Raw genomic sequence first — 13,587 nt, forward strand, 5'->3', positions numbered from 1 at the left:
TCCACAACATCATTGAGGTTATTAAAGGCTGGCAGCTGCTGGATCACAAAATCCTACCAGCCAGCCCACACAATGACCAACATCTGCTAGCGGATGGCCCAAGACTGACTGACAGGAGAGCTCATTTTGGATGAATGGCCATTTTAGGGGCCTTCCCGATTAAATTGAAGGGGGTTACATTGTGATTCTTGGCCCTATCCTCTCATCTTTGGACCAGACACATTTTCCTCCAGCCGTTGTCAGCTTTTATGTGACCAAACAAGGTATGGGCCAAATGCTGTTCACAGGGAATCCTTTTCAGCCTTCAGCAGTTAAGGAAGATTTTCATCATATGGGAGCCTCAGCCCACAGGGAAAATGACTTGCTGAGGATGGACTACAACTGACAGAGACCATATTTGTGCCTTCCAAACTTGTGTGTTTCATTGATGTAGGACAACTACCATTACATTCTCAGAATATTGCCACTTTTGCTCTAAGTTTGTCTTTCACAATGAAATAAATGAAGTGGTGTCATGTCCATGCTTCTAATTTCTCAGTGCAGAGAATGATTTCAAAGATTAGCTTTTTTTTTCCCTTCCCAATGATGTGCTTATATTGCAGAGCCTTTTTTTTCCTGAGACCTAAAGTTGAAAAATTGTTACAGAAAGCAAACACTTAATATTCAAAATACAGATTTTAAAAATTCTTGACTTTTTTTTGAATATGAGAGCTCTAATGTTCTTAAGATTTGGTGGAACTAACATGTAAAACTTTTTTCACGTCACATATGACAAAAATAGCTTTTTTTCTTCCCTCCCTAACATGGTAGTGGTTGTGATTGGGGCATCCTTACATAGTTTTGTTCTGCAGATTTTGCTTCTCTAATTGCTAGGCTGATTATGAAAGTTACAGGTGCAAATGATTAACAATGACTCATGAAAAGGTTAGATGTTAAAAAATTTAAGCCCATTATGTTTTTGCTCTCTCTGTCTTAATGCAGTGCTTTCCATTACAGCATCAAAATAAGATGTAGTCCTTTGGGGGAAGGGAGAGAGTGGCAATTAAACAGAAAATTCCCTGTGGTTAAATAATACTAATGTGACAGTTCGCTGAACTACTTTGTGGATTTGAACTCTTAATCCTAATTTTTTCTCTGATACAAGGTAAAAAACCAAATGCACTGTTGAAACTGAAGGTGGGAAAAGGGTGGAGTTGCAGTAAACCGTTGTTATGACAAGCAGCCGGGCTAGTGGGATGTGATGAATTCTAGCTTGGGTGGTTAAGGAAACATTCAGATTTGAAGAAAAGGTGAATGAAGTGATGTGTATAACTGGGTTTGTAGGGAGCCTTAACTGATGAAAAGCAAAAGAGACAGTTAGCGTCTGATCTATTTATTAAACTACCTTAGTGACATAGTAGTAAGGCTGATTTCAGAGAAAAGACTGTATTCATAATTCTCCACAATATTTGGTTGGGTCAGAGTATGTACAGGTGAGCAGAGTAGAGTTCTTTAACATCCATATATGTCTTTGTACATAAGAATAAAATTAAGTTTAATGAATTAAAAAACACAAACCACAGATTATTATGGAATTAAGAGCTATAAAATTGGAATGTTTATGCTGTTCTTTTGCTTTGTCTTATGTATGTAAATATCTTTTTCTGGTGAAGGCGCTGCACAAACCACAATGCACAATTTTTTTGTCCTTATGAATTTTAACTCATTTCCATGTGTTCTTCCACCTGAAATATTGAAGTTTGTTATTAAATGGAGAGGACTATAGCTAAGGTTCTAATGCAGAAATATTTTGGTTTTTTATTGAATCATTACATGAATATCAAAACTTGTTCGTTTCTAACTCTTGTTTCAATCAAGTGAGATAGCGTAAGTAATTGTCCACTTGGTACATAGCTTTTTCATTAGTTTGAAAGATATATTCATGTGCATACATCTGTACTGCTTTATTTTTTGTGTTGCTTTGCCTAGAATATTAACTAGAAAGCAGCCCGACAAGTATTGATAACACACTCCATTTTATAAAACCATGTGATCTCCATGATCATAATGAACCCTAATAATAATGCAGGTTTTGGCAGAGTTCATTAGGGCTCAGCATATGTGTCCTTCTGCTTTGACAGGCTATATGTTTAAGTCAGATTTTTGAAGATGTTGGTATGTGAGGCATAATATAATTTACTGAATGTGGAGGCTTAGTTTTATTCTCTTGAATGATTACCTTTCATTTCAGGTAACAGATTAGAAGATGATGCCATATTTTGGACCTGATAACATTGTGATAGAACAAGTGAATACTTAAAGTAATATTTGCTATTGGGCTAACAACAAGATGCAAATCAGGGCTTGATAACAAGGACAGTAATAGAGACTGGGATAATTACTAACTTGGATTCTACTTTAGGTAGTAGAACATGACACAGAATGGGAGTAAATGAAAGAAAAGCCCATGAATACATTCATCCTCTGTTACTTCCCTTCCATTTTCACAGTGATTTCAGTTGAGACGTTTATCTCCTCACTCTGGACCCCTATATGTATTGCTTCTGACTAGTTCCCTGTCTCCAGGTTCTTCTCCCTCATTTTCTGGCTCCCAGTTGCAAAGGAGGTTTATCTACAATGCTGCTTTAGGGGAAAGGGCACTGACTTTGTTATCATGCACACTTGGGTATAAATCCTGCTCTGCCTTTTACTGGAGGTATCTGGGTGAGCGGCTTCACTTCTCAGGGCCTTGTTTATTTGTGAAATGGGAGTAACAATACCTAAACTGCAGAGTTGTAACTATTAGAAAAAAATGTATGCAAAGGGTTTAGTGTAGGACCTGGCCGTTAGTTGGTGCTCAATAAATATTCTTAGTTGTGGTAGAAGTAGTATTTCACTAAACACACACACACCCCCCAAAACAAAACAATGATTCATCGTTGCTCACAGGCAGAAGTCCAGATTCCTAAGCTTTCTGTTCTCTCTCCTAACCTACCATCCTATCCTTATTTTCCTTTTTTAAAAAATCATAAATTGTTTGCTTCCCACTTGCCATATGATGACTCTGTTCTTCCCTGCCTCACACTGGAATGATTCATCTTCCCCGCTGGCCCTTCTCTGTCTGTCCAACCCCACCCCTCCAATGGCATAGCGGTGGGAGCTTGGGCTTTGCTCTCAGTCATACTTGAGTTTCAACCTAGGTCTGCCACCAGCTGGCGACTTTACTGAACCTCTTTGAGTCTTAACTGTCTCGTCAGTGAAACAATTTGTCACTTATAAAATGGAGTTTTAAAGGTATCTCCTTTGTAGTTTGTTGTGGGGATTACATACAAAAATGTTTGGCCAATGGTAAGTGCACAGCACCAGGGTCCTGTTTGCATCTGCATCCTGCAAGGCCCCATCTTCTGCAGTCTTACCTCTCCCATGAGACCTCGCACCATCCTCCGATGAAGGGGCGCGTTGCACTTCCAAAACTTTGTGTGTTTTGTGACCGACGCTGCTCACTTCATATGTATCATTTAGGGCTATCCTTTCATTCTGTTTTCATTTGTAAGCATATATAAGACCCTTGATGCAGAGAATGAATCTTATAACCAGAGCTAACATCTCATGAGTGCCAAACTCAGAACTAAATGTGTGTATGGATTGATCTGATCCACGCTCTCACAATCCAGTGAGATAGGCACTGTTGCTAACCCCAGAGAGGTTGAGGATCTTGCCTGTTGTCACTGTCTGGCAGACTGTAGAATGGGAATTGGAACCCAGATTGGTCTGATTCCAAAGCTCCAAGCTTTGGCTTCACTGCTCTGTGGCCTCTTATTTTTCTGTCATTGTGGTCCCTGTAACTGTGACTTCTTCCTAACCAGAAGGTAGTAAGTTGTTACTCTTTGTAACTCCGCTTATCCTCTGTTGGTCTATAAACTGTTTGATTTATTCAAGAATATCTGAAGTAGATCATTAGAATTCTGCCTGGAAATGGAACCATGTTTAAGTTTACTTTAAAAACATCCCCAGCTTGGCCGGGCTAATCCCAGCAATTTGGGAAACCGAGGTGGGCAGATCAATTGAGCTTGGGGGTTCAGGACCAGCCTGGGTGGCATGGCAAAACCCCATCGCTACAGAAAATACAAGGGCTGGTTGGGCATGGTAGCAGGGCCTGTGGTCCATGCTATTCAGGGACCTAGGGCAGGAGAATCTCTTTGGCCCAGGAGGTGGAGATTGCAGTAAGCTGGGCTTGTGCCATTGCGCTCCAGCCTGGGCGACAGGAGTGAGGCCCCGGCTCAAGGAAAAAAAAAAAAGAAAAGAAAAAATTTGAAAAAGAGAAATATCCACAGCTTTAGAACAATGATCTGTTGGAGATTTTAATTTAAAAAAATTATTTTAGTCAAAATTGTGACATGGCTCAAATAATCTAGCACTGCAAATACAATTGAACTTGTTGGATTTGAAGAGACTTGTCTAACAGCCATGGTTGGGTCTGGAGTGTCAGGTAAGCAGGTTCACATGAAGGCCTAGAGATGTGATTTTATATTCTTTAGTCCCTTGACCAGTTTGAATAAGAGAAACATGGAGGTAACCACAAAGAATCAAATCCATATTAACTTGAGTGCTTGCTCTGTACCAGACACTTCATATATATGTCATCCTATTGAATTCTCCCACCCCCAACACTGAGAAATAGGTCTTCTCATGTTACAGGTATGGCTCTGAGAGGGAAAGAGGTTTAATCATAGTTACTCAATGGGACCATCCTTCTGCTCTTTGGATCCCACTTACTCTGTGTATTGGAAAGAGCGTGAAGTGAAAGCTTTTGATGGAAGCTTATAATGATCTTCATGAATGATTGCATTATTGCTATTTTTATTAATTGTAGTCTATTTGGTGATTTTTATTAAGATTTATTTTTTCTCTAAGTTGGGTGTAATTTATTCTTTCGTATTTGTTAATTCATCAAAAACTCATTTTACATCTATAACGTGCCAGATGCAGGGGGTGTAGCAGTGAATATGACAAAGTTTCTACTGCCTTGAAGCTTACTTTCTGATAGGGATAGCCAACAGTGAATGCGCAAGAAAATAAGGTGACTATAGGTTGTGATAAGTGCTAAGAAGAAAAATAATCACAGAGAAACTGAGTTGAATGGGGGTATGGAAGCCACCTTAGGCAAGATTTCCAGAGCAGCTCTCTAGGGAGATGGCATTTAAGCAGAGACCTGAAGGGTGTGAAGGGGAAGCCAGGTGAAGATGTAGTGGCAGAGAAGAGGTTATGTGCAAAAGTGTCAGAGTGGGAAGAAACTTAATGTGCCCAAAATTCTGGTATAGATAGCCAGAGAAAGACCAAGGTCATTGTAATTCTCATCCAGGTCATTGATGCCTCATGGGTTTTGGTAACATATGTCCTAGATTTCCAAGGACAGTCACAAATATTCCATTCAGTTATTGTTGTGGATATACTTGTTTTTGTCACATCATGAATCTAATTTTTAATTCAGAAATATGAGACTGGGCTCAATCCTGTCATCCCAGCACTTTGGGAGGCTGAGGTGGGAGGATCATCTGAGTCTGGGAATTGAGGACCAGCCTGGGCAACATCGGGAGACCACATCGCTACAAAACATTTAAAAATTAGTCAGGCATGATGTCATGTGCCTATGGTCTCAGCTACTTGGGAGGGTGAGGCAGGGGAATCACTTGAGCCTGGAAGGTCAAGACTGCAATGTGCTGTGATCACACCATTGCACTCCAGCCTGGGCGACAGGGTGAGACGCTGTCAAAAAAAAAAAAAAAAAAGAAAAGAAACATGACTGTGTTTTCTTTTACCACATAATGGTCACTGCTTGAAAACATTGCGCTGAATAAAGAATTATATCAGTCCCACCAACCACATCAATCAGACATGCGGATTACACTGTGATAGGTGAAAAGCTGTTCCCATGGCAGCAACCCTAATTAGGCAACACTATCCTGCAGCTTCTCCTATCCTCAAGGTGTGGATCTGAACACCTTTTTGAAGCACTGTGAAATTGTTTTCCACAATAGCCACACCATTTTACCGTCCCACCAGCAATGTATGAGAGGTCCAATTCCTTCACATCATTGTCAAGATTTATTACTGCTTGTCTTTTTGTATTATAGCTATGCTGCTGGGTGTGAAATGATATCTCATTGTGGTTTTAATTTTCATTTCCTTCATGACTAATGATATTGATCATCTTTTCATAAACTTATTAGCCATTTGTATATCTTCTTTGGGGAAACATCTATTCAAATCCATTACCCATTTTTAATCAGTTTGTCTTTTTATTGTTGAGTTCTAAAAGTTTTTTTTGTTTGTTTTTACATATTCTGGGTATAAGTCCCTTATATATTATTTGCAGATTTTTTCCCATTCAGTGAGTTGTCCTATTCACTGTCTTGGTGGTACCCTTGGAAGTACAAAAGTTTTTCATTTTGTTGATGTCCAATTTATTAATTTTTTCTTTTTTTAAGCTTTTGATGTCATATCTAGGCAACCATCACCTAATCCAATGTCATCAAGATTTACTCCTATGTTTTCTTCTAAGAGTTTTATACTTTTAGCTCTTACATTTAGGTAGATTATCTATTTTGAGTTAATTTTTATATATGGTGTGAGGTAGGGGTCCAACTTTATTCTCTTGCATGTGGATATCTAGTTGTCCCAACATCGTTTGTTGAAAAGACTACTTTTTCTCCATGAAATTATCTTGGATGCCCACAGCCTTTGAATTCAGCCAGCAGGGGACTAACTTCTCCCATGTAGAAGATGCTGAATGTTTGGGGCCCCAGAAATGGAAATAACCATTAAAGAGATTAACCTAGAAGAAATAGAAACCATAGGCTTTGGTTGCTATTCTATATTTGTAAAGATGCTATTAGAGCTAATGAATGACATGTAGATTTTTATGTATTTATAAAGTAAACTATAACTTGAAGAGTGAGTGCAGTATTTAGTAACTGCTGGTTTAGGGACCAATAACAGTCTATCCATTGGATTTGTTTACTCCCAAAGGTTTTTGCTTCTTAAAAATGATTTTATAAGCATCAGCCTTGCTGCTGGACACAGGTCTGTTGAGCCAGCTGAGGAAGTGAGTGGTATGGAAAGCAGGGGGAGTTGTAACAGAGGGTGCCCTTTGATCTCTACCCCTTTATCAGTTCATTCCTTTCTTTCCCTTAAGGGAGGCAGGCATCTGGATGGCCTCAACTGGAATTTGAAGGATTCTGGGATTGTCCACTGGTTTGCTGCCTGCTACTCCCTTTCCCATCAACACAGAGGAGGGGAGCAGCAGGCCAGCTTACCTCCTGGAGGTGAAAGGAGCTCTCTCTGGACTGGTAATTCCTTAATAGGCTGGTTAGAGAATTTTTCTAAGGCTACGGGGAATTATTTTAAGGCATGAACCTTCATTTTTAGTTTAACTGCTGTTTAATAATGCCAGGAAAACATTTTTCTGTGTTATGAGTTGATTTTATGGATAGGAATAAAACAAGACTCACAAATGACAAGATGTCTTCTAAGTAAGGATCATCAGTTGCAAGAAACTTTTTCAAAGAAGTACAGTTGAGGAGATTACAAGGTGGAAAGAAAACCTTTTGGAACTCAATTACAGGGAGTGCACACTATCAGTCACTGCACACTATCAGGCAGCCATTCTTTCTCTACTTATTTCTCTTGCAAGTGTCCCTATGCAACCCAGGGATTCACATCTCTGCTTCTCTCTGGACAATACATGCTTTGATTTTCTCTGGCAGCTTAACTTAAGGATTCATTTTGCACATGGCCGCCCTCCCAAAAATCCACCTCAGTCCCCTGAGTACAATCAATCTTGGTCCTACAAAATCAACTGAATCAATCTTTTGAGTCTTAATTCCAAATTCCCAGGAAAGAGAATCTAATTGCCCTGTCATGGGTCAGGATGTCCACCGGGTCCAAACAGCTGTAGCCTGGAGGGTGGGACAGTGTTTCAAAGGGCTTCCCCTTTAGAGAAGATCCCCCACCCCTAATAAGGAGGGACTAGACTGGGAGAGAATAAATGGCAACTTTACTACAGAAGGTGGATTAGAAGAGAAGGCAAATGATTTCTTGATGCACAGAAAAGGACAGTGATGAGAAATACTGAGTTGAGGACAAGAAAAGGTAAGTAAAGGGATACTAAAAGGGCTTACATTAAAAATATTGGCGATATGGCCAGGTGCGATGGCTCATACCTGTAACCCTAGCACTTTGGGAGGCCAAGGTGGGCAGATCACCTGAGGTCAGGAGTTCAAGGCCAGCCTGGTGGACATGGTGAAACCCCGTCTCTTCTAAAATACAAAACTTAGCGGGGCATGATGGCGGGTGCCTGTAATCCCAGTTACTCAGGAGGCTGAGATGGGAGAATCACTTGAACCCAGGAAACAGTGGTTGCAGTGAGCTGAGATTGCACCACTGCACTCCAGCCTGGGTGGCTGAGTGACTCTCCATCTCAAAAAAAAAAAAAAAAAAAAAATTGGTGATATATATTATGGAGTTTTCACTTCTCATAAGAGACCATGCTGAAGTGTCTCTGGACAGTGCTACGCAATGGCTGGTGGCCACAGTCTTGGAAGACCAGTTGGGCATTGTTTACCCACTGGGGTGCCAGTGCTACTATTAAGGGTTTTTTTATCCCCTGCTGGTCTGGTGTCAGGGGTGGTGGGTTAGAGGAGTGCAGATGGAAATGAGGCTGATATTGGCAGGCACTGGGGAGGTGGCTTGATGGTACTTACAGGAGGCTTCCTGGAGCTGGCACAGCGGCCAAGGTAGTGGAGGTGGAGATGAGGGACAGAGGTTAATTACCAACTGGTAAAGAAATAGTTCCATATTTTAACTGGTAGAGATACTGGTGCATACCTGCTGAACATCAACCATGGCAATGAGTGAAAAGGTTTTACAAGTGAACCCTTGGGTGATTTAGTGAGTGTAGCTATCTAACACATTTTGAAAATGAATTTTCCTAAGGCTAGATTTAAAACCTGGTTAAGGTTCCTTATTGCCTGCATGATGAGAGTTAAACTCCCACAGGATGTTCTCCATGGTCTATTATGATCTTCTCCCTGGCTTCTCTTCCAGCCTGATGTCTCTCCCTGTCTTAACATCCTCCAGCCACATCACACACCTTGCAGTTCCCTGAAGGATGCCAGTTCTGGCATCCTATTTTGTGTTTGCTCATCCCTGCATGTATCATTTTGGTTGCCTGAAATGATCCCTCCTTTCTCTACTTGTACAGTCCTTCACTTCCTTCAATGTCAATGCAAGTGTCACCTCTCCCTGAAGCCTTATCTAATAGCTCAAGACTGTCTTGTCCTCCTTTCTCTATGCATCTGGGCTACCATGCACATTCCTCCCTTCTGGAGTCATTGCATCATGTTGCATTTGTTGACTTACCCATGTTTCCATCTACTTTGAATTTCATGTGTATGTCCCTGTGCCTAGCACCTTGTCATGGGCATAGTAAATGCTTTGGATATTTTTACTTATTCTTTATATTTTGAATTATTTGGAAGGAGCAATAGGGGTGAGATTTCTATAGAACTCATTTTATACATACTTTGTGAAGATAAAACCCAAAAATATTATTCTCAGCTGGCATTGAGAGGCAGGATTCAGAATCTTCTTTTTAAAAAGAATATTTGAATAGCAATAATGAGTGATTATTGCTGTGTTCTTAGACACCAAATTTGATTTGACTTCTTCCTTGTACTTCTCTACTGGTCTGGATGGAAAATACAGCCATTGAAGACATAATGTTTCCTACTGGAATATGGCCATGGCTCTTACAATGAATGAGGCATTCCTTTGGAATGTTTGTGCTTCAGATATTTTGACTGTATTATGAGAAAAATCATGATTTGCATCCCTTTCAATGTAAGAAATATTGTCTTTTAAGCAACTTTTGAAAATATGTTGGAATGTTTGTAAGAGGGAAGTGAAGTCCAGATGTCTGCAGAGATTGTAAGGTAGCACCTGCCAGCTCTAACTAAATTTGTCTTTCCTGGCCCAAAAGAGTTTCACCCGAAGATACAGAAGTAGGGGTTCGAGGGAAGACCCCTGGAGAAAGTGACTTTTGAAGGCTGAAGAGCGGTTTGGCAGGGAGGTGGAAAAAGAATGGGGAAGGAGGGAACGACGGGGCAGGAACAGCTTGTGCAGAGGCTCAGGGGCTTAAAATAGCAGGGTCCCCTGAAGCAAGAATAAGTAGCTCAGTGTTACCAGAATGACAGATGAGAGTGAGGAGGGTATGGTGGGAGATGAAGCTGGATTAAGTGGGCTGGAGCTAGATGGCTAAGAGATTTACCGCGCATTCCACAAGTTATGGGGACCAGTGAGTTCATTTAAACAAGGCAAGACAAGGCCAATTTACATTTCAGGAAGATCATTGCAGGAGTATTTCTACTTTGTTTTTATTAACCTTTTCTTCTGATTCCTTTCTCCTCTTTTCCTTCAATGCTAGACTTCTCAGAAGAGGGAGCATGGCATTGTGCATGGGGATTGGGGTCCCATGGGGTTGAACACCGCATGGGCTCTGTCTCTAACCAGACATGTGACTCTGGGCGTGGCACTTACCTTTTCTGGGCCTCAGTTTCCTCAGTTGTAAATCCCTAAGATCCTTCCAAAATCTCTTCTAAGTTAAAGTCCTGAGGTTCTTAGTTGTCTGCATTACTTTCTCTCTTTTCTTTATGTCTCATTTAGTTTTCAACATAGTGAACTGGTTTCTGCTTCCACTGGCCCCTGGAGTTCTCTGGAGCGGCTTCAGTGACCTCCATTGCTAGGTGGAGCCATGTCGTGCTTAACCTCTTCACAGCACTGGGTCAGCTGATCACCTTCTACTCAGTGCCCATCCTTTTCTTTCCTCATCATGGTGATCCCCTGGTTTTATCTTACCTCCCCTGCCCTTTGCCTACTCTCCCTAGGCCTACCTGATACATACAGGGACCAGTCAATGTCACTGATCAGATTCTCTTGCCAAAAATGCATGGCCTCAATCTAATCATGAGGAAACAGACCAATGCAAATTGAGGGACGTTCTACAATTTAACTGGTCTGGACTTGGCAACAAATGTTATTCTTGTAAAAGACAAAAACAGATTGCGGGACTGTCCAGGTTAAAGAAGACTAGAATTATAGAACTAAATGCAATGTGTGACCTTGGATTGGGTGGAGAGGGGTTGCTATATACAACAGTATTGGGACAATCGGTGAAATTTGAATATGGGACTATATATGAGGTAACAGCTTTGTGTCACTGTAAAATATTCTGAATTTGATTGTAGCAATGCAGTTATATAAGAGAATGTACTTATCTTAGAAGATGTGTGCTGAAATATTTAGGAGTGAAGAATCATGATGGCTGCAGATTACTCTCAAATGGTTCAGTAACGATGACAGCAGCAGCAACAACAATGATAATAATGGTATGTTTTGTTTTTTAAGATGGAGACTCGCTCTGTTACCCAGGTTGAAGTGCAGGCATCTGTTCTCTCCTTTTCTCTTCATGCCATGCTCTTTCCCTGAGACCTCTTGCCCACTGCCTCTTCCCTGCTTCCGTCCTTGCCTTTCCGTTCTATTCTCAACACAGCAGCCAGAGTAATCTGGTTACAATAAGTAATTGCAGTCTTTGCCATTACTTTCAGTGGCAAAGACTGCAATTACTTTTGCACCATCCATGTAAGTCAGGTCATGTAAGTTCTCTGCCTTGGACCCTCAGAGTAAAAGCCAGAGTCCTTGTTATAGCTTCTAAGTCCCTATTTGGGGATTTGGCCCCTTTTACCTCTGTGATCCAATCCATTTTCTCTACATTCCTTGATCCGCTCCAGCCACACTGGCCTTCTAGCTGCTGCTTGAATACCCAGGTGCTCTTCTGCTGAAGGGCCTTTGCACTCTTTGCACTCTTTATGCCTGGATCCTTGTCTCCTCAGATATTCACATGACATTATTCACTTCCTTTAGGTGCCTGAGCAGTGTTAGCTTAACTGATTACCCTAATTAAAATTCAGACTCTTCTCTAACACATTCCTTATTGCCCATCCTTGTTTTATTTTTTTCCTTAGTAATTCTTTTGATCCATCTTGTCTCTTTAAGATATAAGCTGTATTTGGGCAGGGCTGTTTCATTCACTGCTCTGCCTACAGTTCTTATAATGGAGCCTGGCATGTAGAAGATGCTTAAGAAGTGTTTGTTGAATGAATAAATGAAAGACTTGTGCATGACTTTTATTTGTTTTTGGATGATCCCCTTAGAATTTCTGCTTAGAGTAGGACTTCTTTTTTGTACTCCCTTTGACAGGCTATGAATCCTATAGACCCCATCTCAGAATAATAGGCTTGTTTTTTCTGTTTTACACTTTTATTGCAGTGTAATACAGATACAGAAAAGTACGTATATCATAGTGCACACCTGGCTCAATTCTCACAAACCCAACACACCTGTAACCTTGCTCACATCGGGAAATCAATACCACCCGCACCACAGACAGCACCTCATGCCCTTTTCCAGTGACAATCCCCATGCAAAGGCGACCTCCATCCTGACTTTTAAGAGCATAGATTAGTTTTGCTTAAGGTACTTTTAACAGGAATGGTACAGTTTGCATTCTTTTGTGCCTGGCTCCTTTCAATCAATATTATGTTGATGAGATTCATTTGTGTTTCTACATGCTTATTCTCAGTTCTGTATTTTTTGTTGTGTGGAAATACTGGAGTTTATCTGTTCTACTGTTTATGGGCATTTGGATGGTGTGCAGTTTCCTTTGGCTAGTGGTACAAGCATTCTAGCACAAGTGAACATACATGCAGTTCCACCTAGGAGTGGTATTGTCAGGTCACAGGGTGCACAGGGTGCCTTGCTAGATACTGTCAAATGGTTTTCCAAAGTGGTTGTATCTGGCCAGATGCAGTGGCTCACTCCTGTAATCCCAGCACTTTGGGAGGCCGAGGTGGGCAGATCACATGAGACCAGGAGTTTGAGACCAAAGCGATTGTGTCGATTTATACTTCCGCCATCACAGAGTAGTGTTTTCTCATGTATAAAGTAAAATATATACATATATCCTATAGGAAAGTAATTCTTTTGAAATATAGTTATAAAAATAGTTTTAATATGTGGGTGTATAGTATATGTGCTTCTTTATTAACACATACAATTAAAAGGTTTAGCAGTTGTTATAATTACTATGATTTAAAAGTAGCAATGAATATGCCTGATGTTTGAGATATCTGCAATAAATGTAATGTGATATGAAAATTCTGTGTTTTTACCAGTCACAGAGTCACAGGTACTGCTGATACTTCTATGGTTTGTGGAGAATGATAGGATATCCTAGTCTGTTACAAGTTAGTGAAAATAAAGGTATAATTTTTAATCTAAGTTCATCAACCTCCTGAAATCTATAAAAGGGTACATGGACCCCCAGGTTAAGAACCCCTTAAGGAAAATGACTTACAACAAAGATTTCTTGAGTGCCTCCTGTGTGCCATACTCTGTGTGAGGCACTGGGGACCCAGCAGCACACAGCTCACATCTCTCAAGGAACTTGCAGTCACGAGGGCAGGAGTCCACACATGCACAGCTGGATATGGT

General features: G+C 40.7%; 1 protein-coding gene across 2 annotated transcripts in view; it reads left to right on the plus strand.

The window, feature by feature from the left end:
• Positions 1-13,587, plus strand: part of EML6 (echinoderm microtubule associated protein like 6) — a 253,859-nt gene that overhangs the window by 836 nt on the left and 239,436 nt on the right. The gene's annotated exons all lie outside the window — the stretch shown is intronic.

The sequence above is a fragment of the Theropithecus gelada genome, chromosome 13, assembly GCF_003255815.1.
Source record: "Theropithecus gelada isolate Dixy chromosome 13, Tgel_1.0, whole genome shotgun sequence".
Lineage (NCBI taxonomy): Eukaryota > Metazoa > Chordata > Mammalia > Primates > Cercopithecidae > Theropithecus > Theropithecus gelada.